This window comes from Centrocercus urophasianus, unplaced genomic scaffold (genome assembly GCF_019232065.1).
Source record: "Centrocercus urophasianus isolate 14NV4802_14NV808 unplaced genomic scaffold, USGS_Curo_1.0 seq_18, whole genome shotgun sequence".
In the NCBI taxonomy this organism is placed as follows: domain Eukaryota; kingdom Metazoa; phylum Chordata; class Aves; order Galliformes; family Phasianidae; genus Centrocercus; species Centrocercus urophasianus.
Genome location: NW_024884733.1, coordinates 21582363 through 21605880, shown reverse-complemented (window position 1 = coordinate 21605880; position 23518 = coordinate 21582363). Strand labels below are relative to the sequence as shown.

Genomic DNA, 23518 nt, shown 5'->3' with positions numbered 1-23518 from the left:
TCTGCTGTGGCAACCAGGTGGAAAGTCTGAGCATGAGGTAGGAGTGTGCCATAACTCTCAGGTTGGTGTTACATAAGTAAAGAGACACCTAAGACATAGACACTGCTCTAATTAAAATAATAAAATATTGTAGCTTGCAGGAATAACTGCAAGGAAAAAATAATTGTTTCAGCTGGCACTGTAGAGTATTTCTGATTTGTTTCTAAACTTTCTAAGCTTCATTTTGTAAGTCTTAAGTAACCAAGATTAGATTTTAGCTTTGTTTTCAAATGCTTCCCAGGTATAGCAGGACAACCAGTGCATTTTATCCTTTGTTAGTACATGTGCATCGGTATAGATACAGATTAGACATCACCAGTACCTAGTTCCCCAGGTCGTGGCCTGCTTAACAAAATGACTGCTCAGTCTGGGAGTGCTTTCTTTAGGATAGGATTTCTGCCTGTTTTCAAGGTAAGACAGAACATTCAAATATTTATGAATGTTACAACATTCCAGATTTCCTTTCCAGGGCTACTTGAGGCCACTTGAAGAAGTAAATCTGTCGTGGTGATAGAGACAAGCTTCATTTGCACACTTCCTTTCATCTGTTTCCAAACAAATGGTTCATTCACACATCCTAGGTCAATGGTAGCAGCTGTGCTCAGTTTCTTTGCAGACTGAGCAGGACTGATTGTGGTCATTTACATGAAGCTTCCCTGTTAGTTAGGAAGGAGTCTGTACAATCCGGCACATGTTCTCTTTGCTCTTTTTGTGCATTTGATATCCCCAAGTGGACCGCTAATAACTGAGACCCTACGTTTACCCTGGAGTCAGGCAGACTGGACAGTTATCTTCAACTGTTAACCTATAGATGTTTCTCCATTAGAAATTATTTGGGATTCCCCCCCTACTCCAGTCACGACCCACTGCAATGACTTATGAATTCTGGTTGCCCTCTGTGGGAACAGATTTGAACCAGCAACTTCAAGCCGAAGGATGACCTTTTTAGTGTCTCTCCAGTCCTCCCACCCTGTCTCTTTCATGCTTACATCAGCGCTTTCCTTATTCCTTAATGAAGTGACAACTCCATTTCTTTCATAGTTGCTTTTGTCCTGACCTCCCACGGCTGCTGTCAAGTTCAGTTTGATTTTGCTGCAGATGGGGCTCTGTGCCTAGAAATCTCTTTCTAACCCTAAAACTTAAGTCCCCCAGCTGCTGCTAAGGAAACTTGGCTGGATGCTCAGAAACTCTATCATAATAAGGCTGGAAGGAAATCTTCCTCCCAGCTGTGAAATGAGAGCAAACTGGTCCGTACCTCCTGTTTCAAACTAAGAGCCCCAGCCATGCATCTCTGGCTGCCCAGGAGGATACTCAGACAATATCAGCTGGCAAGAACATCCTCTGACTACTATACTCTGAACTCTGATGCAAGGATCTGCACGCTGACCTAGAACAGGTTGTCTCCAATCCTGTGTCAGGTTTGTGTGTTCCAGTCAACTGCTTGTTGCAGTTTCTAACCAGTGCTATCCAGCCACCCACCCCTGTGAGTGTATAACAGCCCTAAGTAGAAGGATGTGAGTTTGTGCTATTATATGCATCGCCAGAATTTCCGTGGGCTTTGGGCCTTGTTTTAATCCTTCCTGATAAGTAGCTGTCAGCATCCCATGAAGTTATGCTTAGCTGATTCCTTGTTAGCTTTTCTCAGTGGGGGCTGCATGGTCCTTAGGGAGCAGAGGAGGAAGCTTGAGCAGCTGTGGCTTTTCATCTCCAGCGCTCATCTGGAAAGCACCTGTTGTGTTGGCTGTGCTGAGTGGGTCATAGATGGCTACAGAGTTACGTTGTGACTTCAGAGTAACCTGTACTGTCAGGTGAAATCTCAGCTGTAAAGAGCTTGCAGATAAAGCTGTCAAGGAAACTCCCATGAGCATCAATTTTGTAGCCTCCATCTCTGATCATTTCCCTGTGAAGGAGATTGGGAATCAGGCACCCCGTGCACTTTAACAAGAAGTTAAAAGCAGATAAATAGTGGAGGCAGGACTGCAAGGTTGCCTCCTGGCCTGTCCTTTATGGAGTCACGTCATTAAGTATAGTTGTCACCTCTCCCTGGACAAATCTGATGGTCAGGCTTTGAGAAACCTGATGGAGCTGCAGATGTCCCTGTTCATTGCAGGGGAGTTGGAAGTGGTGACCATTAAGAGTCTCAACTCAAATGATTCTATGATTCTATGTTGCAAATTGGACTTGGCACTAAAGAATGCATTGGGTCTTGCTGCCCAATCTGATTTCCCAGCTGAGGCAGTGAGTAATGTTTTAGCCAAATGTTCGCTCAAGCACACTGAAACTGCTTAGTTTCTCCTGTGTGAAAGAGCTTCCTTCCCTTTAGGGTATTCCCTTGATTTTTAAAAAGTTGAACAAATATTTAAGGGTGGATTAGAGTCTAGTTCAGCGTATCTATCATTCATCATCAATTATCCACGTCATTAATATAATTATGCTCAACTCTGAACTTCTTAGTGCCTAAATGTACCAAAAACTAGGAGGGACTAAAGGTAGAAATTTATAACAAGAACCTTTCCCTCCCCCTCTTATTTAATGGCACACAGGTTTTGACCTAAAGTGTAATTTTCTGCAACATTTAAGGCAGATAAAGTGTCTTTAGCAGCCAAAGGAAAGCTCAAAGGTAACATTATCTAACTAGCAAACAGATGGAGGATTTAACATTCTTGGTAGCTGAAATTTTGGACTGTGGCCAAACCACGTTAATGGATTTTTTAGCAGTCATTTTTTTGCTATGGAAGTGTGGGACATAGGTTTAAAAATGAAAAAGTAAATAAAGTCAAGGAAAACATGCAGCAATACAGGCAGGAGCAAGGAAAGGCATCAACATGATCATGAGCAGCGTGGGGAAAAATTAAAGGCTTGTGTTTCAAAAACTGGGGTGTGGCATGTAGGGTTCAATTAAGGAAATAAGGTAGTTCTCCTCGGAAGCAACGGATCTTTGATTTAATGGAGGAGATAAGCCTGTTTAATAGCAAGGGGGATTGTTGTTCAGTGTCAACTTTGCCTTCCTATGAAAACTGCAGAGGAAGATGATGTCTTTTGAGGAGCTCTTCTTCTGGTTGAATTTGGGAAACAAAGCAGAGTAACCAAACTCCCTGATCCACAAGTATAGCCTTGAAAGGGCATTCCAGCTCCTTCTATGTATGTGGCAAGCCATGATGCTCCCTTATGGTTCCTGCTGTTTTGCTGTGTGCCGTAAGGCTTCCCAATTACCACAGCCATGAGCCTTCCTATTCCGTAGTGTATTCTCTCTAGGTTTTAAGCAGGACCTGAAAAAGCTATTTAGTGGAGAACGCAGAGCTTGAGAGATAGGAATATTTGCCAGGAATTATTGGTGAAAACACTCCAGCGTGGAGAAGGAAAGTGAAGGGGTGTGTGATCCTTGGGAAACTGAGTTACCCACCAAGTCCTGTTGCTTACCATCCATCACTGAATATTCACAATAGTTTGAGAATAACGAATTTTTCATAAAATGTCAGTGTTTCACAGCTTTTATCTCAACAGTTGGTTTGTTGCTATCTATAAAAAGCTGCACGGTTCCCTGCTGGAGACGCTGAAGCTGAGCTGACGAATAATTGATAGGAATTAAGATGTTAATTTAGAGGATTCAGCTGAACTGCCAGGCACCTCTGCAGAGATCTGGAACCATTTCTTTTGCAAAGAAAAGAAGCTGACACTGTAAGGGTGAGAGGTATTTGCTTTGACTAGCCTTGCTCTTTTCCAAGCAGAGGTTTGGGAGCAAATGGATAGCATTAACACTCTATGCTGATTACAAAATGCGGGATAAATCATACAGTGGTCTAGTTCTACTAGATCTCATTACCACTGGATTGGACTATTCACTAACTTCCTTGCCTCAAGTGATCTGAGTCAGCACATCAGCTCTGAGCATCCCAGAATTTGGGAACACTAGAAGCAGATCTGGTTCCAAACACTGGCGCTCAAGAGCATTTTTACAAGTCGTTTTCCAGCAGGCAAAACCTAAAATATTACAAAGACAGAGTCGGACGCCAGCAGAACCTCCAGCTGAGAGCTCTGAGCTGCTCCAGTGCCAGAGCATCCATCTTTCAAGTGTTTAATGAGATGAGCTTCCATCAGACGTTTTCACAACCAGGACACCAGCAGCAGCCTTGGACTTGGTGTCTCGCTCCCTGTGGTGCATGGACAGCAGGAACTGTGGTCTAGACCTCACTGAGAAAGCTGGATGGTGAAAATTTGAGAACTAATTAAACGAGACAAGGTTTTGCCTGGCAGGCATTCATGTCAGATATACTACATCCTGGGAAACAGTTTTAGGCTTTGCCATATTGTTATTGTGCAGAGAGATCAGGATGTCTTGCCAGACTTAATTTCAATTATAGTACTTCAGCTTTTCCCTTCCTTTTTGAGAACTGGTATGGTCATAAATAATCTACTTAACACAAGGTTAAACACAGGACAACGAGGCTATGAAGTCTTCATAAATGAAAGGCCTCAGTATAACTAGGGACATGGTCGTACGTATATGATGTTATTGGCCTGTGCTTCAGTTGACTGTTCTGCTCCGTTGTGCAAAGACCATTGGTCTTGGGAGACCTATCTTCCTAATCCTGTTTGTCCTGGGACAGGTTTTTAGCTTCTTTATACTTTTAGGTTTCATCTTTGAGAGCAACTATTTGTATGATCTGACAGTGATAGGACAAAGGGGAATTGTCTTGAACTAAAAGAGGGGAAATTTAGGTTAGATGTTAAGAAAAAATTCTTTACTCAGAGGTTGTGAGGCACCCACAGCACAGCTACCCAGAGATCTATGGGTGCCCCATCTCTGGAGGTGTCCGGGCCAGGTTGGGTGGGCATTGGGCAGCCTGAGCTGGTAGGGGGGGAACCCTGCCCATGGCAGTGGGTTGGAACTGGGTGGGCTCCCTTCCAACCTAGCCGTTCTATGGCTCTGTGATCTTACTGCTGTAAAAATGCCATATGGTTGCTTGGAGGCTGCGTTGAACAGGTCAGTGGGAAGCTAAGCAGTTAACTGATTGCTTCTGTGGAGATCCCTTCCCCTGGCCTGCAGTGGGGCCGCACTCCTATCTGGAGGCTGCACATCTCAGGGAGTCACTGCAATGATGAGTGATAGGTGAAATTGCAGTTAATTTCTTCACTGCAGATCCAGCCTCACATCCTAGATTAAGAAGTATTTAAAATAAGATTGTGAATCAAGCACAGGTGGAAGAACAAGCTGTTAGGAGTTTGTCTCTGCCTGGTTTTCCATAAAGGAAAAACAACTGTGACGGCTTTATTGTAAAGTCTACGAACAGTGGCAGAATGGGATGAGGAGATTATGTTCCTCCACAGCTCCTGTGAGACGTCAGGCTTGCTCCAAGCCTCACCCTTGGGTTTGTGCTTGAAGTCTGGAAGTGGGGAGTGATGGCATTTTGCAATTTAGGTCCATTCCTAATGCCTTGTGGATCTGTCACTTAGGAGGGATTCACATAAGTAATTCCTTGGCTCGAGACTGAAGGTACAGAAAGATCAATCTGATACTGAGGCAAGCGTCCACTACAGTAGGCAGAAATTGAGCTTTGCAGAGAAATGATGCTAATGCTAGTAGAGACTCTTAGGGTCGGGTATTACTGATAAGAGTAGGTTAGCTGGAGAGATATTAGAGTTACAATTCTATAATCTTACCATTGATGCTGTGCAGATCTGTATTTATCATGTTCTTCAGCTACCTCCAGCATCTGGAGATCATTGTGGGTCCAGCTTTTCATAACAGTCAGAGTTGCCTTAGTGACTGTTGTATTCGTTCACCTGCTTCTATACCACCTAATACAATTTAATTAAAGGCAGAGCTAAGGAGAACCTTGTCCAGAGAAAATGGTCAAATTTGAATACTTCTGAGTACTTGAACACATCGGAACAGTACTTCAGAGGGAGCATTGAGCAGGTGTTAGGAAGAGAGACATGAGTTCTGTGAATAAGAAAGAGGATTGACCTGGAAGAGTGGTAGCACACAGATGCGTTCCCTGATTCGTTGGAAATTAAAAGCAGATACAACAGTCTGGGGAGAAAGTTCTGCAACAACAGGTCTGCCTCTGTGCACAGACACTGATGGTATTGTTCCCTGGTTCGGGAAGCAGAGGCTTTTGATGTTGTATGCTGGTCCAGACTCATCCAGTGCAGCTTTTATTCTCTTGTGGGTAGTCATCAGTCATAAACAGACTTGGAAAACTTAGACGCTTTTATTGGAAGGAAGCATAGGTTTTTTTTGTTGTTGTGTGAGTGATTTTCTGTTTTTTCTTTTTTCTTTTTTTTTTAATACACCGCTGATTTCAAAGCTGTGTGGTTTGGGTGATAGCCCAGAATTTTTGGGTTTCTGTTCTCCTTGTTCATCTTATAAAGCATAAATATCATATTTCCTCTACAGGAAAATACACACATACCCATGTATCTGTGCATAATATGTCTGCACTTGTGCAAATGTGGATTCATTAATAGTGATTATTCAGGATCAAGGTACTGCTTGCTGAATACAGCAAAACAGTGTTATGGAAAAGGAGCTTGACATTGAAAGCAAAACAGATTCCTGTTGTGGCAGTCATATCTTAGTCCTGTGGGCTGCAGGCAGCCTAAGTGCCACGACTTGGTGAGCAGTCTTCACGATCCTTGAGGTCCCTTTCAACCCAGGCCACTCTATGATTCTGTCTTTAACACCATTCATTAATTGGTGTTGGTTGACACAAGTCAAGAACTTTGCCACAGCAGAGCAAGCCAATGGCCAGGGGGGAGCTGCTAGCAGCTCAGGAGAAATTCTCTGTCTTGTGAATTGGTGCAGGTCATTCCCCCTTGTGCTATGAGTGGATGATGAGGTCCTCTCCTTTGTGGTGACTCAGGAGCCTGAGGCACGGGTTGTGGTGACTAATGATTCTGTAGCATACTCTGCAGAGAGACTCCCTCGCTCCGCTTTCATAGCCAAACTGTTTTCTGGAAAATTAGATGGGATGCATTCCCCCTGCAATTCTGAATGCCCTGTGTGTTTATTTCTTATATTCCTAGGCTGTCAACGAGTCATAGTTAAGGTATGCTGTTTCATTTTTTCCTGTGATCAGCTCAAAGATTCCCTGAATGTATCAACTGCAATAATAATATTTAGAGAGAAATATAATGGAAAGGAAACTAGGTTGCTACTGCATAGTAGTACAGCATGCATGGTCTTTTGATACAGAAAGTGTGTTTCAAGTTTTAGTTACTGGAAGATGATCTGTCTTCAAGAGCAGTATATTGCTTTTGTGAGCACGTTGCATTTCCTCACAATGAGTGACAAAACTATAGGACCTGGTCTTTTCTTTAGCTGTCATATTTACAGGAGAACTGTTTTCAACAAGCAAAGAGCGCGACTTGTTGAATCTCAGTTCCTTCAGCCCCGTTTTCAACTATCTCTCCTTCTTTGACTGTGCTTTGACAGCATTCAGAAGAGGACTGGAGTTGGGCTTCATCCAAATGGCAGTCAAGTGATCAGAAAGTGGGATCGGTGAGTGAGGGGGCAGAGGGTGCCCAAGCATGGGTGTAGCGTAACGCACAAGTGCAATGCAAACACTCTCACTGAGCTCTTCCACTCAGAGGTAGACTTCAGATAAAGTGTTGACAGCATCAGTCAAAGAAAAATAACATTCTACCCAGCCCAGTGCATTTGACACTATGTAGAAAATTGCCAAGGGGTTGTGAAAGGCGCTCTGTTGAAATAATGCGGTGTACATAACCTCTGCTGTCTGCATGCAATTGCAGTGGCATGGGATAGAAGGGATGATAATACCACAGGAAAACCCACCCAACTCTAGACATAGCAGTAATGATACGGAAGAGCTGTAGCTTAATGTTGTACAGTACTATAGGGATTTTACTTCCAAAACTGCAGTTCACATCCTCTTTCTTACAAGGCTGTTGCTTTGCATGTTGGTTCAGGCCATGTTGTATGCCACAGAAAAGTTGTTTCAGCAACTGACTCCTGTGAATTTAGGCCTCGTAACAAAGCACAAATATTGTAGGCTGCTTCTAGACCTGGAAAAATGTTTATTTGTTGGTTCCAAAGTAAGTGTGTTTCTGACCAGTGGCAGGGAGTTCTGGAATAGGAACACTCGGTGTTTCATTTATTTTAGTACAGTACCAGGAGATATGGTTGGGCTGTGGCTTTGAGAAACAACCACAGAATAAATCATTATAATTTAAAAAATAAATAAAAATTGTGCAGCTACACATTAAACAGTCATCTTTGAGCAGCCCTACTTGTTTAGTGGGATGGCTTTCTAATTACCTCTCACTTGCTGAGTTGGGGTTATGGTATCAAACCCCTAATTCCTCTTCTTAAACTGCTTTGAGATCTTTGGGTTGCATGTGAAATTTTATTGCCATGTATAATTTACATTCCTTATTAATACTTAAAGCTGTTAATTGCTTACAAAGTGTTCTTGATTGAAAGCTCCTGATGCACAGTTCAAGCCATCTGGCAGATGGCTCAAGACAATGATACTGTGACAGGAAACAGGATCAGACATAGCCAGAACTGTTAGATGGCACATCTGCCTGCTTTGTGCCAGGATCAGCACTGTTCTGCCAGCACTGGTTTCCATCTGTACATGAGACATCTTCCAGTATAAGTAAAGTGGGTAAGAGAAGTTGGTCTTCAGCCTCCATCAAGTTGTTTCAACTATGTCTTATTTAGGTTGGTATTTCTATTAACAGCAATAATATGTGCTGGAAAACCAAGAGTTACAAGAATGTTTGATAAACTGATGAATTTAGTCTAAAGGGAGTTTCCCTCAAACAGGAATGTTTTAATTGGTTCTTTTTGCCTGTTAGCAATGAGAACAGAGTGAGGGTAAGGCACTGAATGAGAGCTGATTTTGTAGAGAGAAATAGCTGTTTTCTGCTGTTATGGTGTTGCTATGAGTTCCTAGTACTAGTTAGAATAATAGTGTCAAGAGAGAATGAGAGACGAGAGGGATCATGTTGCAAGGACCATAAACTAGGGCACACTAAAATAATCCTCTCAGATATGGTCAACTGAATATGAATCCACGTAATCTTGAACACACTCTGCATGAACTCAAAATTAATCATTAGAAAAAAATGAACCCGTGAATACAGAGCTAGATGTCAGGAGGAATATTTTGTTCTCAGGGTGAAATACTCAAGATTGACTTGCGGCACTGTCCTACAAAGAGCATCATAAAAACTAACCTAAAAAATGTCATTTTGAATTATTTGCTAGGAGCCTGACTATTCCTTGCTTGGTATGTTATGATGCCATGTGACATTTACTTTCTGAAGAGATCAGGAAGTGCAAAGTCCATCATTAAATAAAGCTTGGCTGGAGTACTGTGATATTTTTTTCCTGATAGCAGCTGTGGGCCCTCTGATACTTAGTAATCCATTGAATTAATACTTCAAACAATTTGTAAAGTGAGCTTTGGTTCTAATGCAGACCAGTCTGCAGGTTTGATATCGATAAGCATGGAAAAGAGGCGTCTGCTGCTCTGATGGGGTTTCTCATCTTGGAGGTAGAGCTGATAATGAGCATTGTGGCAGTGGTGGGAAAGGCAGTGGTTGCAGTATCTTGAAGTTCATTCCAAAGCTTAGTCGTCAGTAATTTTATCATTATACAGACATGTAATTATGTCCTTCTAGGAGGAAAGCAGATTGCGTTTCTTTTTAAAGATGGAGTTGTAGGGGCGCAGACCAGTTTCTTTCCTTTCTGTTGGTGAGGAAACCAAGCGACTGGTTCTCGAGAGAAGCAGTCCTACCATCTCAACCACAACAAAAATATTTTCAGATCAAGTTTCAATTCCAGTTTTTTCAAACATGAGAGAAACTTCAGAGCATTTCAGTAAGTGTAGGTTTCCCAACTGTTGGTTCATTGCTACTTTGAATGCCTGGGACAGCTGTAAAGATTTATTGACTTATCATCCTCTTTCTGGAGCCCCATGATGTACCTCAGAAAGGAATGAGAGACGGAAGGGAAAGTGAGACTTCTTAATGCACCTTGGGAATTTGTGACAGATCTTGAATCTCTCTAGGAATGTTTTTCTTGTTTCACTCCATTGGGAATTGGCACTGACATAGTAAAAAACATTTTCAGAACAAGCCTCTTTCGTTTTCTTGGCCTCTTTATTGCTCTTGTCACTGACCCAAAGCCTTTTGATTTTATTTTTTTTTCTTTTGACGTTCTTGAGCTAATTGGCCTCAATGAAAAGTGTTTTGTTTCCTGCAGAAACTTGGCTGTGAGAAAAAGTGTAGAGGTTAGGAGAAATCTGGGGCAGGCCAGTGCCAAAGGGCTTGTATAATAGCCCAGAATAGTCAGCCAAGATATAGTGTGAGAGCTTTATAGGTGGAGTTCAGTGGGATGAAAAATATCACAGGGTTTGGATGCAAAAACGCCACTAGGGCAAGCAGCAAATTTCTTATTTCAGTCAAGGATGATCTGAATTTCATCCAGTGAAGGGATGATAATTGCAGAAGAGAACAGATAATTGCAGAAGAGAGAGACTACGTGTTCAGCTGAATTCCTGCAAGAGTGGGCATTCTCTTAGTACTTAATAACACAGATCCTTGTTTAAGCAGGAGTCTCCTGTGCATATTCTGCTCACCTCTAAATTCATGTGCTCAGTGCTCTGGAGTTCTGTCATCTTTAAATGAGCTGGAAGTCTGGAGAGTAAAGGAGGTGCCTTCTAGGCACTTTTCTATTGATTTCAGAGGACTTCTGATTAGATTAGATGATGTAACTTCAGGTGTCATAACCAAGAATAAAGAGCTAGTTTGGGCAGTTATGCAGCTTCAGAAGTTAATTTGAGTGGCTTGAGTTGAATACAATGGGAGTCTTCTTACTGAAAGAAGAGGATGGGATGGAAATTTTTGTCTCTACTGAACACCATCCTGGTGCTCTTCTCTGGTCTGCCACTGACTTGGCCTTAATGTGAACCACTTGTCCATGGCTATAGTCTTAATAGCCACAGTAGATCCCATCACCATACATGGGATTTGCAGTAATGCCCACATAGTTATTGAGAAAGAGAGAGGCCAAGAGTTGGAAATTCATTTGCCTTAAAAGATCTGGGCTTAATCTAGAGCAGTGGAAATAACTTGTTGTTTGTTGGCCAAACCAGATAATTGAAGGAAAAGTTATATGAAGTCAGTACTGAACAACAATGTATTTTTCTCACCAAAACAAAAGCTTGGAAGAAAATTCAGGTTGTGCAAAGTGTTTATTTGTTTAATTTAATGTCCATGCTTATGCTCTTTTTGTAAAGAAATCTGCATATATTACATTTCATTAAATTATTTCTGAATGCTTTGAAACAAGACCATGTTTTTTATTTGCTTTGGAAACAGCAAAAGACACTATTTCAGTACTCTTAAATTCTTCATCAAATATAATTCGTGAACAGTTTTGTTTAACCTCAAAATGAATTTTTTGGTGGATAAATTACACAGTCTAAACATTCCCTTCTCCGTGTTCATACAGTTCTCAACTCCATCACGAACTCTCTGTGGATGTCTGAGTCACAATCACTTACTGTAGGATTGGCACACTTATGCAGGCACATACAGGGACTGAGCTGTACCCTTACTGGGCAAGATGCTCTGAAAGTAATTCCTCCTACTTAGTTCCATGCAAGCTACAACAGATAAAACTGTCATACCACCAATCCACCTCTGATGGCACGGACCAATGTAGTAAAATGGCAGGCATTAATTTTGGAGCTGCCCTTGTGTAACATTCACCACTGATGAGTCAAAGGAGAGATGGGTTTATCCCTTAGAGAACTTTTCCAGAAGTGACACTTTAATTGAGGAGGGGATCGTTAATTTTTTTCCAAAAGAAAAACTGAGTGTTATCTTCCCTGTTCTTCTTCTAAGTGATTTTTATGTTCTGCCTCTTGTAATCTTTGTGCCAGTTCTAATGACGGTTTAAATCAGTGTGACTCAGCTAACGCTATTTAGCTTTTAACCCATCGTGTTACAAAACACTCAAGCCCTGACTTATCTCAAGCAAATGACTGCTTCCCCTGAAGTCAGATCAGGCTGCTGGTGTTATTAAAACTAAGCAGGATTCTCCATATTCTTCTGTGTTCAGTTTTAAACAGTAAGGTGATGACACTTCTCTTTTACTTCAGTTACTTCTTGGAGTTGTTCTCCTCCTTTTTGGAATGTGTGGTTTAAGAGCATTCCATCATATCACAAACTCTTTAAACTGAGGTCTGCTTAATTTGTGAGATGCATAATAAAAGAAAAAAATCCATCATTCTCAGTATTACATGCAGCCCTATTATCCAGAGCACTGACCTTGACCAGCTAATGATGGGTATTTAATATATGAGCATGTGTGTCTATATAGATATAAATATTCATTATGTGAAGTCTGGGAGGTTGGGATCATAAAGGAATGTTGGCAGTGCCAAGGTTTGTTCCACAGTTCGGGCCTCCAGCTTTGCCAAACTCTGAGTTCCCTCAACGTACCATTAAAACAAAATCCAGGCCTTGCTTGAATGTCATCCAGCTTTATTAAGAGAAAGATCAAACGTAATCTTATTAAGCTTGTCACTCAGAAAACATAAGGGTACAGCCTTAGTGTGTCTGTTTGGTCCACATGTGTGAGCAATTTTGCCTTGTGATATTCAAACTGGGCTGTTATTCTTTAATGAATGCTATGAATAACAGGGCTATAAATTGGAATGCAAGCTTGGTGATGTGTGTGCACATGCACTTTTGTGTTAATGGAACAGAGGCAAAGGAATAGGTTGTTTGCTTGGATTTTAACATACTTCTCGAGCATGCTTGAGCCCATGTAACCACAGTATTTTTCAAAATCTGTAGTGTGTATTTAGAGGTTTCTAATCTTCCATAGTAACTCAACTTCTAAACATGACTGTGCATCCTGGAAGAATTACAGGCCCACTGAATCTCCCTCCTTGTGGTATCACCGGACGTCTACCCACTGGACAAAAATTTAAGAGATATTCAGATAAAATGTGCTTATTTTCATTGTTGGTGCTCTTCCTCCATGTGCACAGCCTGACAGCGGGAGATAGCAGTGAAAAGCACTGGTGTGTGTTTATAGCAGTAAAGCCAGAGCAGTGGAGTAGTGATTGAAATCTCTGGTTGCTCAAATTGCGTATAGAACATCTGTGCATTTATGTATTTATATAGGAAGAAAAAAACTGCACTGAAATTAGTTGGGATGTTTGACCATGTGGCTGAAAGTAGATTGGTGTGGGTGGAATTCACTAAGACAAATAGTTATGCATAAAATGTAGATACACATTTGAAGGTCTAATTAGGAATATATTTGTGAGATAAAGAAATACTTCACAGGTGTAGCGTGTACAAATGAATGTTTCAGGGATACAACTCTACATGATTTTTGATCATGGAAAATTTAACATCTGTAAGCAGGGTATCCTTTGTGCATGAGGAGGGTTGATATGACTTTGCTTGTGCAGCACAGCTTACAACAGGAGGCTCATCACTGTCAAGTTGCAATAGGCAGTATCCAAGACAGGTGTCATATGAGCTTGTGAGTGGCGTGGTTTGCATTCATACAGCATGTTGCCAGCTGAGAAGGAACCTCTAAATACTGTAGGACTGTTCATGCTCTTATCCCACTACAGAGTTGGTCTCAACTCTACTACTTGAGTCTTTGTCATGGCTGTCTAGGAACCTCCAGTCTTTCTGCCACAGGAATTTTAGTCAAAGGACTGTCCTTCCTTTCCATTACATTTCATTCCTTTCTTCTATTTTCTTTTTTGAAGAAAGAAGAAAAAAGAATCTTCTAATGCTTTAAAAATATTGTTGTGGAAATGCACTACAGAGATGCTTTTCCTAATGTATACCAGCATTCCTCAGAGTCAAAGTTGATCTGATCCATCATTCTCTAAGCAGAGGTAATACTGATATATGACATTTAGATGGATGAAAATAGGTACTTTTAAGCCCAATTTTCCCTTATTCCTTAGGCATGCTTTGCACTTCAAAAGAGATGGATTTCCAGATGGAGATATTGTAGATTCTTCCCACAGTACTTGTATTTCAGGGTCTTCAGACATTGTATTAAGCATTAACTAATTAAGCATTAATTAATGTGTGTTTCTGCCTTCATTCTTCTCTCCTTAGGTGCAGGGCTATGTTGTTTTGATCTACTTCGTTTTGTGGGTTTGCTGTCATGCATTAGATCAGGCATTGTTAAGCAGCAAGCCTTGAGTTTGGATAGGAAGCAAAACCTAGTTCTGAGCTCCTGAAATGCCACAACAGCAACATCTGCACCTGGTGGCTTTCACCCTAGGGACCTGCATTGAAAGGGTTTTGTGGCCTTCTTGGGCTTGTTTCTCCTGCTTTCACAGAGAGAAGGACCTCAGTCTACAGTTTCAAAGCATCCCTCTAGAATGCCCACTTGCTACACTGCTGAGACTCATGGTGGAAAGACATTGTTAACTGAATTAAAAGACTTAGGAAGATTTCTAGAAAAAGTTTCTTCTGTGTGTTTCAGTGCAATTTGGAGATTCTCAGGCTGAAGCCAGCAAATGATGAACGTAACAAAAAGCTGTTTTCAACTGAGATATTAGCTTGAACCTTGAAAGCATTGCACTGTGCTGAACTGCCTTTTCAGCAGAACTAGCTAAAAGCTCAGAGCAAGATTGTATGTAATTGCTTCTAATGTCGGATCAAGGACAAACTTGCAGATGTTTGCTCCAGCATTCTCCATCAAATAGCAGAGGGAAAAGGCTGAATCCAAACTGAAGAGTGGTCTGGATATTTTGCGTAGAGCCAGGACACATGTCAGCACAACATGCCAATGGAGCACCCACAGCAAGGCAGGGACACCCATTAAGTCACCCGTAAATTGAGAGCCTGTGAGATCTGTGGTGGAGTCCTCAGCTATTGGAGCATGTTGCCTCCCATCGTTTGCACTGGCAGGTTAGCCTCCAAGTGCCATTGAAACTGGTTAACTACAAGTAAAGGGTGGAAGTGACTTGCCTTATTCACAGCCTGATTTGTGAACTTTCTGGTGTGTTTTTCTGCAACAACAGTGACATCCAGTGGTCAGCTGGAATTTTCTTTGAAATACATGAACCATCATGTTCACACAAAGCTTTTATGTTTGAAAAAATACTGACTAATGAGGCCAGGGTTTGACATAATTGAAAATTCCCTTTTCTTTCTTTTTCTTCTCCTGTACAGGGTGATGCAATGGTTTCTATTTCCCTTTACCAATGTGGGGTTTCTCAAGAAATGAGCTGGAACAGGCTGGTACTTTCTGCTCCAGCACAGAGTTTAACTTATATCCATAGACATCAGAAGGCCAGCATTTTTCTGAGGAATCACTGTGGTTTTGTGCTATGCTGTTGCCATGTTTTTAGCTGGTGAGACATCATGGTTCGAAGTTGCTGCCACAATGCAAACAAACCACTAAAAGGGGCTCCTGGAAAAGATGAAGAAACCAGTGCAGTCTGTAAAATAATAGACAGTGAGGTCAAAACCAGAAAAGAACTATCTAGGTTTCATATCCTATCAGTTGAGAGCTTTGGTTTGTAGTTTTCAAGCCCATTTTTAAAGAGAAAATGACAACTTGTCTTGTAGTCTTTTGAAGCTGTTTCACTTACTGGGGAGAGCTGTAGATACCATTGCCAATTAACTTTCCTTTGTGGCTTAATCTCACAATAGAGTGACATTATGGACTTGTTTTTTTAATTGGTTTAGGGCCATACCTGTGCAAAATGTAAGCACTGGGAGGAACCTCATGAAATGCTCAGATGGCAAATTCAAGGCAAACACAAGTACTATTCCATTTAGTGCATAGTTATATTGCAGACGTGTCACCACAGGATGTTCTGAAAGTCAAATGCATATATGAGTCCAAAGAGGGATTAAACAGTTCCAATAGTCCAGCACTGGAAGTCCTGGAGCCTGCAGTAATTTCCCAATGTCCTCACCAGAATTTCCTACAAAAAGCTACTAAGTACATCCTTATTACCTGCCAGATGCCTTTGCCTGAGGAAGGTGAATATGCAGCATTTCATAATACTGGCCACATCCTAAGAAAGGCTGAAGTCCCATAAGATTGGGTCCTTGCTGGGCTGTGCCTCAGAAATGTTTCCAGACATTCAATGAAGCACTCAGCATGCAAAAAATGTGTTTTGCTGATGGAGGAGCTTTCTAAGGCTCAAGCAGCTCAGACTGCAAGTTATTGGAGGTGTTTTGGTAAGAGTACAAGCACAGAGCAGAGCGGCGTGGAAGCAAGCATTTTCCTCTCTATCCCAACCATTGCCTGGCTTTGGCAAGAAGGTCCTTATGCCTTTCAAACTAGTTCTGGATAGCTTGGGGGATTTGCAATGGGATATGAAACACTTTGCTTGGAGGCAATCTGCCTGATGCCAGCTGTTGGGACTTCAGCGTGGCAGCTGTCCTCCTGGAGCCAGTCAGTGGCTAACATGAAAAGAGCTGATAACTTTGATTTAGATGGAAGCATATTGTCTAGCTTAGCTAGGCTGTGAGCACCCTAACGAGACACTTTGGCAAAAGAGAGACTGCATTTCCTTATGGATTTCTTCACTGCTTCAAGCATTGATAACATTCAGCAAAATATTGTACGCTTTACAATACACGCAGTGCATTTCATACCAGACTATCCTTACAGAGGTGATTAGATGGTTCTGGATTGTTGGGACAGATGTTTCAGTACCCTGAGAAGATTTTTAGAGATACTGCTTTTCCACGTACTCATCTCATCTCATGCTGCAGTGATGAGGATGGGTTAAGTTCCCAAGATTTTGTGTATTGGCCCCATATATAGCAGAGGGTCACATGAGATTGCCAGGGATGTGTTCTGTTGCACGACTCCAGAAGGTCAAGCATCTCTAGTAGCAGCATGCATCATACTTTTGTGTAGAGTGGCATGTTCATGAGCACACACCTTAAAAATTGAAAAATAAGGTATAATAGTAGCATTTTATATAAGGAAAAATGTCAATAACCATCACCTACACAACGTCTCAGACTAGGCAAGCCTGCCTTCACTCAGTAAAATGTGGGGACAAAATGACAGGCAAAACCTTTGTTTCAGTCCTGTTCTCATTATTTTCCTCCTACAGTTTTCTTGTCCTGGTAAGTTGTTCCAGCATGATAGCAAATGCTATAACTACATTTTCAAAAGTAAACATCTCAAATCTGTAGTCTTTGCTTGCTCACAAAAGACATTTCCCTTCAATTTGTACATGCTTGGCATGGTCAGGAATTATCATCCTATCTCAAGCATTGACGTAGTAAGGTTTTGTGAGCTACTTATCCACCTCCTTCTGCCCTTTAGAACTGTATCTGTAAGTTATTTCCTTAAGAATATGTGCTGAACAGGTCATCCTCTAAGCTTGGTGGGCAGTCATGCCAGATTTGGTAAATGCTTGGAGCTGTTTAAACTGATGTGGTTGGCAGCACATATGTCTTTCCATCTCTATTTGAGGTGGTGAAATTAATTGCTCAGTAGAGGGGCTTGAACTCTTCAGTTAGGCTGACCAACTTACACTAGTCACATCATTTGAGATGCCTGAATCAGCACTGAACCCTGTTGTGATTTCTCAGCTGTTGCTGTGGTGAGACCAGAGGATGTGTTTGAGAGGTGACCTCACTTCATTTTTTGCTTGTATTGTTTCTCTTAACCAAAATGAAACAGCTGGCTTAAGCTTGGAAACAATTGAGCTTTCTGTTGAAGGAAAAGACGTAAATATTTGACTGGTTTCCTTGTCCCATACATAGGGCAACTCAGCAAGGAAGAGATGTGCAAAGATGGTGCAGAACTGAGTGGCTAAGCATGTGGGATGGTACTGCATAGGGCCACCAGCTTGAGTTTGAAAGCAAATAGTTGTGCCAGCACAGCACTGCTTCCAAACTGGTAAGGTCTGGGGAGAGAATTGAGTGCAGTCTTCCACTGAGCCCACTGGGGTCTCTGCATGGTGCTCTAGGCTAGTTCTAAAGGAGGGCTTCTAGTGCGTCACGTTTATGTGCCTCCAGTGTAGCTTTGTGCCCTCAACCGGGAGGGCAAAAGGAGTAGAACAGAAGAGGTGTGAGAGGTTTTGATTACATGGAGGAATGGTGAGAAAATAGGATAAGACCTATCTGTCCCTCTTTCGGACAGAGATGCTTCGAGTGCAGTCTTGCACTGCAGTTCTCAAAGACACCCCAGGGCAACATAAATCTGTGCTCCACAACCTGACATAGTCTAGAATGACCCCCTCAACTTTTGGCCCCATGTCACTCCAGTCTGCATCTATCTACGGTGTGGCCCTTCTCCAGAGCAAGTTCTGCAAGTGCTCAGGGATGAGAGGTGATTACATGCAAGGAAGGAATGGAGAGCCATGGGGGTAATGCTGGACTTTCAAAGCTCTGCACATTATGGCCTTTCATGTTTTATTGCTTTGCTTCCCGTGACTGTCTGAAAGTGGCTGTGAGTCAGTTCCTCGCAACTGTGGAGAATAACAACATCAAACAAGGGAAATGATTTCTCCATCTGCCTTGGAGAAGCCATGGCATGATGTAAGGAGGCTATGCTGAAAGCCTGCTTTACAAGACCTTTGAACAGGTTTTGTGCAGAAGTATTTTTAAGGCATGCTTTGGGCTTGGGTACTCTTGCCAAAACACAGGAAGAAAAGGGCTCGTTCCCTGCATCCCCAGCTTTCCTTCCCAGTTTCTTGCGTAATACTGAAATTTCAAAGTGAAAAACCATGTCCTGCAGCAAGGGAGCAGCCAACAGTCTGGGGCACAGGCTTGTGTGAAAGGTAGAGTACAGTTCCCAGTTTTTTCTGAGTGCTGGGCACTCTTTTCTGTGGGAAGGATCTCTGTGGAGAACATCAGCAGACAAACTGGTGTTTGCTGAGCCTGCTGAGTTTCTGTGGGATGCCATTTCACTCACCCATGAGTTGTCTATATCAGCATCTACTGTCTGTTGTGTTTGGGTGCTCTCATGGCCCAGGAGCAGCTTCAGAGCCCTCTGTTCTGTGCTGTATGTCAAAGCGTGCTGGAGATAGTGATTCAAGGCAGTCCTTGCCTTTATATTGAGATTTCAACAAAGTGGTCTAGGAAGAGAGAGGAGCCTCTAGCTCTGAAAGAATAATATTCATAAGAAATCTTAAACTTAATGGATAGAAACAGTTGTCATTCTGGAGGTAAAGTGGAAGGAAAAGCAAGATTTGGAGAGTTTATCTTCGGAACTGGTTTCCCATCATGTATATGGGACATCTGCAGTGAGAGGAAATGATGATGTAGGATGTCGTGTGCTTCGCCTGGTAAATTCACATCACTGTCCAGAGCCCATTGGTTTGGAGTCAAATACTGTAGGATAAATCCAGATAAAACCGATTCCCTGAGCTGTTTGCTGCAGCTCCTTGCCACAATCTCTTCTTGATACCTTCATTACTCAACCTCTAAAATATTCAGTTAAACCATTGCAGAATAAGAGAAATAGCATCATTTTTGAGGCAGCAAGCAGAGTAACGGATAAATATTTGTCCCAGTTGTGAACATGCAGCTTCTGACATTTGCATTTCTGCCTTCACTAATTATTGTGAAGTCGAGGTACCATAAACATACTGATGGTGCCAAGGGCCTTGAAAATCAGCATTTAGAGAGGAATGGGAATAGAGACAGCCGTCTTCTGATTGCAAGGCAGCCTGAGGTCTAAATGGCAACAAAACGTTATACATAACGTCTGATTCACTGTGTGGAGAATGTAAAGAATTGAGACCTCCCGACACAGTTTACATTGGCCCTTTTTATGACTAATTGTGCAGAAAATAGCTCTGCTTGTAGTGTGCATGGAAACAGTTCAGGTTTCTGCTGTGTGTCAGCTAATGGGCTAGCAAGGCTTTTTTTGCACAACTTCAAAGGCTCTAGCAATGGAGGTCCTTTGTGAGGGAATTATCTCCTGCTCCTTTGTACCCCTTTATCCCACTAAGCCATGGAACAAAGAATTGTGAAACGAAGAGACAAAGTAATTTGTGGGAGATCTTGAGATCTAGATAAAGCACATAGTATTTGCTTAGAAACATTTTTCCTGCTTCTTCCATCCAAACAAGATTGTACTTATGAGTGTAGGAACACCCAAGTTCATTTAACTTTTGAAGGATGCAACCTTATGCTTGATTATGCTATAGATGGGGTCACCAAGATGTCCCAAATGGTAAAGGGGACCTTTAGTTTCAAAGGTCAATTAGAAAATGCTCAGTTGCAACTGTTAGATCTGGCTGAGAAGCATACTTTTCTCCTGACCCCAGCACATTCTGCTCAAAGAGGAGGAAAATCTACTTTCTCAGGAGTGTGCCTACATGCACACACTTTATGGAAACCTTGCATTTTCTATTACCTGTTTAGCTTTTGTTGTTGTTTGTAACAAAGTGGCTTATTCTTTCTTCCTTGCATTGAAAAATGAAACCTTGGGGAGACAAGGAAATGCATTACGTGCGTCTATTTTGTGTAGTACAAAGCACAGTTCTTAAATAAAAAGAAGAAACGGGGATGGGAGACGTTTGATTAATGTTAACAACCATGCTGTGTAACGTCTTCATCCAGTGTGTCCAGTCATAGATCTTCTGTCTCAGAAACACAAAACACCAAACAAAGGAGACAAAAATCTTGCCCTCAATCAAACATAGAAGCTCACAGCAAATGCTGTGAGTTGTCCTCTGTGTTTGTATTCAAACTCCAATAAAACTCTTTGTCACTAGTGGGTTGTCCTCAAGACAATCTCAGGAATATTTGCTTATCCTTAGGGGACAGGAAGACTGCATTCACACCTTTCCTGGTGAGCTGAAGTGCGTAACAGAGTAAATGTTAAATGTAAATGCATGAAAACCTGCAAATAGTTAACTAGATATTTTGTTCCAATACTTCGGAGTATTTGCCTCATATCATCACAAATATCTTGAGTATAAATACGTAATGGACTGTTGTGTCAATATTGTATTTTATTTGAAGAAATTATTTTTTATTTTCTTATTTTTATATTAAACGATTGGGAGAGGCTTTCTTGTATATCTTCATACTCAGGTACTTTCAAATTCTTATCTAGAAAAATCTTTTCTGTCTGCTTTCTCTCCTATTCCCATACTCGCATGTAATTCCCAAGGCAGGCAGTGTTCTGACCTCTTGGATCCAGCTTTCAACAGCTGTCAAGGTGAATTTAGTTACCACTGCAAGAATAGTTTATCCAGCAGGTTTACAGTGAAGAGGGGAATAGAGACACAGAAGCAAGAGCATTACTCTGTGCCTCTAAGTTATCTGATCTACCTCTGGATGCAAAAACTTCTCAATACCTTTTGGAATGAAATTTTCTGTCCAGGGAGAGAATTTTTTTTTTTAAGTTTTTAGTAGAAGCGCACACATTTTCATACATATGCACATATGAAGTACACATAAAATTTGAGTATATATAAATGAAATCCACTGATTTTGTAACTAATCTGGCAATTATTACATATTGTGTTTGTACATATGGGCAGCCGGAGGCAGGGACTTCTTACTGACCAAATCCATGCTGAATGTAAGTGCTTCACATCCATAGGTTAATGTCTTTTTTATTGCATGCCAATAAAAGTACTATATTGTTGTCAATATTCAACATCAATGCTTATCTCAACTTGTATGTGACCACAGGGAGCTGTTTTATGTAAGGCATTTCTCATATTGAAAGTCATCCTAGATTTTAAAACAAGATAGACTTATCAGCAGGAAGAAAGCCAAAACATTTCTTCCAAGAATTCTTTTAGCCTTGGAACTACAACAGTGGCAAGCGACTTTTCATATTTCTTTTGACCAAACTGCGTGGGATCTCCCAGGTGCCACCTTTTTCCACAGAGTTTACCTTACTCTTCCACATATTCCTGGTCCTTTGCACTTCAGAAATTTCTGCATCCAGAGCTAGAGTGGGAAAGGTGCTGGAGAGTCTATGTTTTCCTCTGCTGTCATGTGCTGCAGGTCCCAGTGTCATCATGGTCTCAACAAAATGGGCAGGAGCAGGAGGCCAGGAGGTGTCACTTTCAGTCTCATGCTTGGCTTGAAAGGGATTTGCATGTTTTGCTGGGGGAGCTGACGTTGGTGTAGGCCTGCCATTTAGTGGACGAGGAATTGTAACTATTGCGTAGTTTCCCTTTTTTCCCCTGGATTTAAAGCAGTTAAAATTGGGTTCTTTTGGGTACTGTCCTGATGTCAAAGGTTTGCTGGATCTAGGACAACTTATTTCTATTAAGAAATCTCTTGCCATTTAAAACTGCTTCAGGGAAAGGAGAGCATTGGATTTTGGACAGAAAGGTCCCTGACCTTGACGCTGTTGGTTTTGATTCCTCACTGTCACTTGCCAGTGACAGAACTGTGGCCGTTGTTTGCTTTGGCCACTACATAAAAAAACAGGATATGATCAAATCCAGTTAATCACTCACAAATGTCTCATTTCTTGAATCCTGAGGGTGTGTAAAACATTTTTGGGACTGCTCTCTGTTCCTTTGGCTTTTATTATAAGTAAGCTAAGGGAAAATCAAATTTTGAGTAGTCTTAAAAAGAAGCGGAGGAATTCTGGAACACGTTAGAGCTCTGCAAATGTATGTTTAATCATTTGAAGAAATGTCTTTTGGCTAAAAGCACTTACCAGTCCTTGCAAGTTGCGCTAAAAGCCGTACAACTACATCATTCTCACAACTGATGCGAATTAGCGCCCTTGTTGGCAGTGTAAGCAGAGCGAAGCAGGCTTAAGGAATACTGGAGACCGAATTACTCTTACATTCATTGTGACTTTATACAGCATGGGTGAAATGTCCTAGGGCTGACTCTGCTCACAGGTTACATTAAGTCATCATATAGTGGTATTGATTGGTGTTAAAGAATTTTCTTTCCAGTTTTTTCTGATGACTGCATGAACAGAGAGAGACTCAGGCATCTCTTGTCTGCCTTGTTTTTTTTTCTCTGTGAAAACCATTTGATTCTGAATTGGAGGCAGATAGTTACAGGCATCTCTGTATTAAATATATATTTAATATTTATCCTGTGCTTAAGGCGTGCGTACTCCCTCTGGACAGCAAGCTCTAAGCAAACCAGAGGAGTGCACTTCTACATGTGGGACGTGGTGGAACTTGCTGCTGCAAGAAGTCATGGGGCAAAAAGTAGATGGAGGCAGAGGTCTGAGCGCATTCATAGAGAATTGGTCTATTCAGAGCTGGCAGTGAGACGTGTTGACCTGGCTATAAATGAGTCACCCAGCCATGCAGAGATAGAAGTTAAAGGATGTAATGGGTGAGGACTGTTCTGTTATTTCCTAGTCTCTTTCATCTGTGTATTTTTACATATTTACTATTTACAGTGAGCCACAGCTGGAGTCAGGTTACTGTACTACGTGGTCTTACATATAACCTGTTAGTAGAGTTCTTGTGTCCTTGCTTTATACTTCAAACCCATCCTGAAAACAATGTGAAACTCTGAC

The 23518-nt window shown here is 41.6% G+C and overlaps 1 protein-coding gene across 1 annotated transcript in view; it reads left to right on the top strand.

Moving 5' to 3' along the window:
• TRABD2B (TraB domain containing 2B) overlaps nt 1–23518 on the top strand; it is a 257477-nt gene that overhangs the window by 188704 nt on the left and 45255 nt on the right. The window lies entirely within an intron of this gene.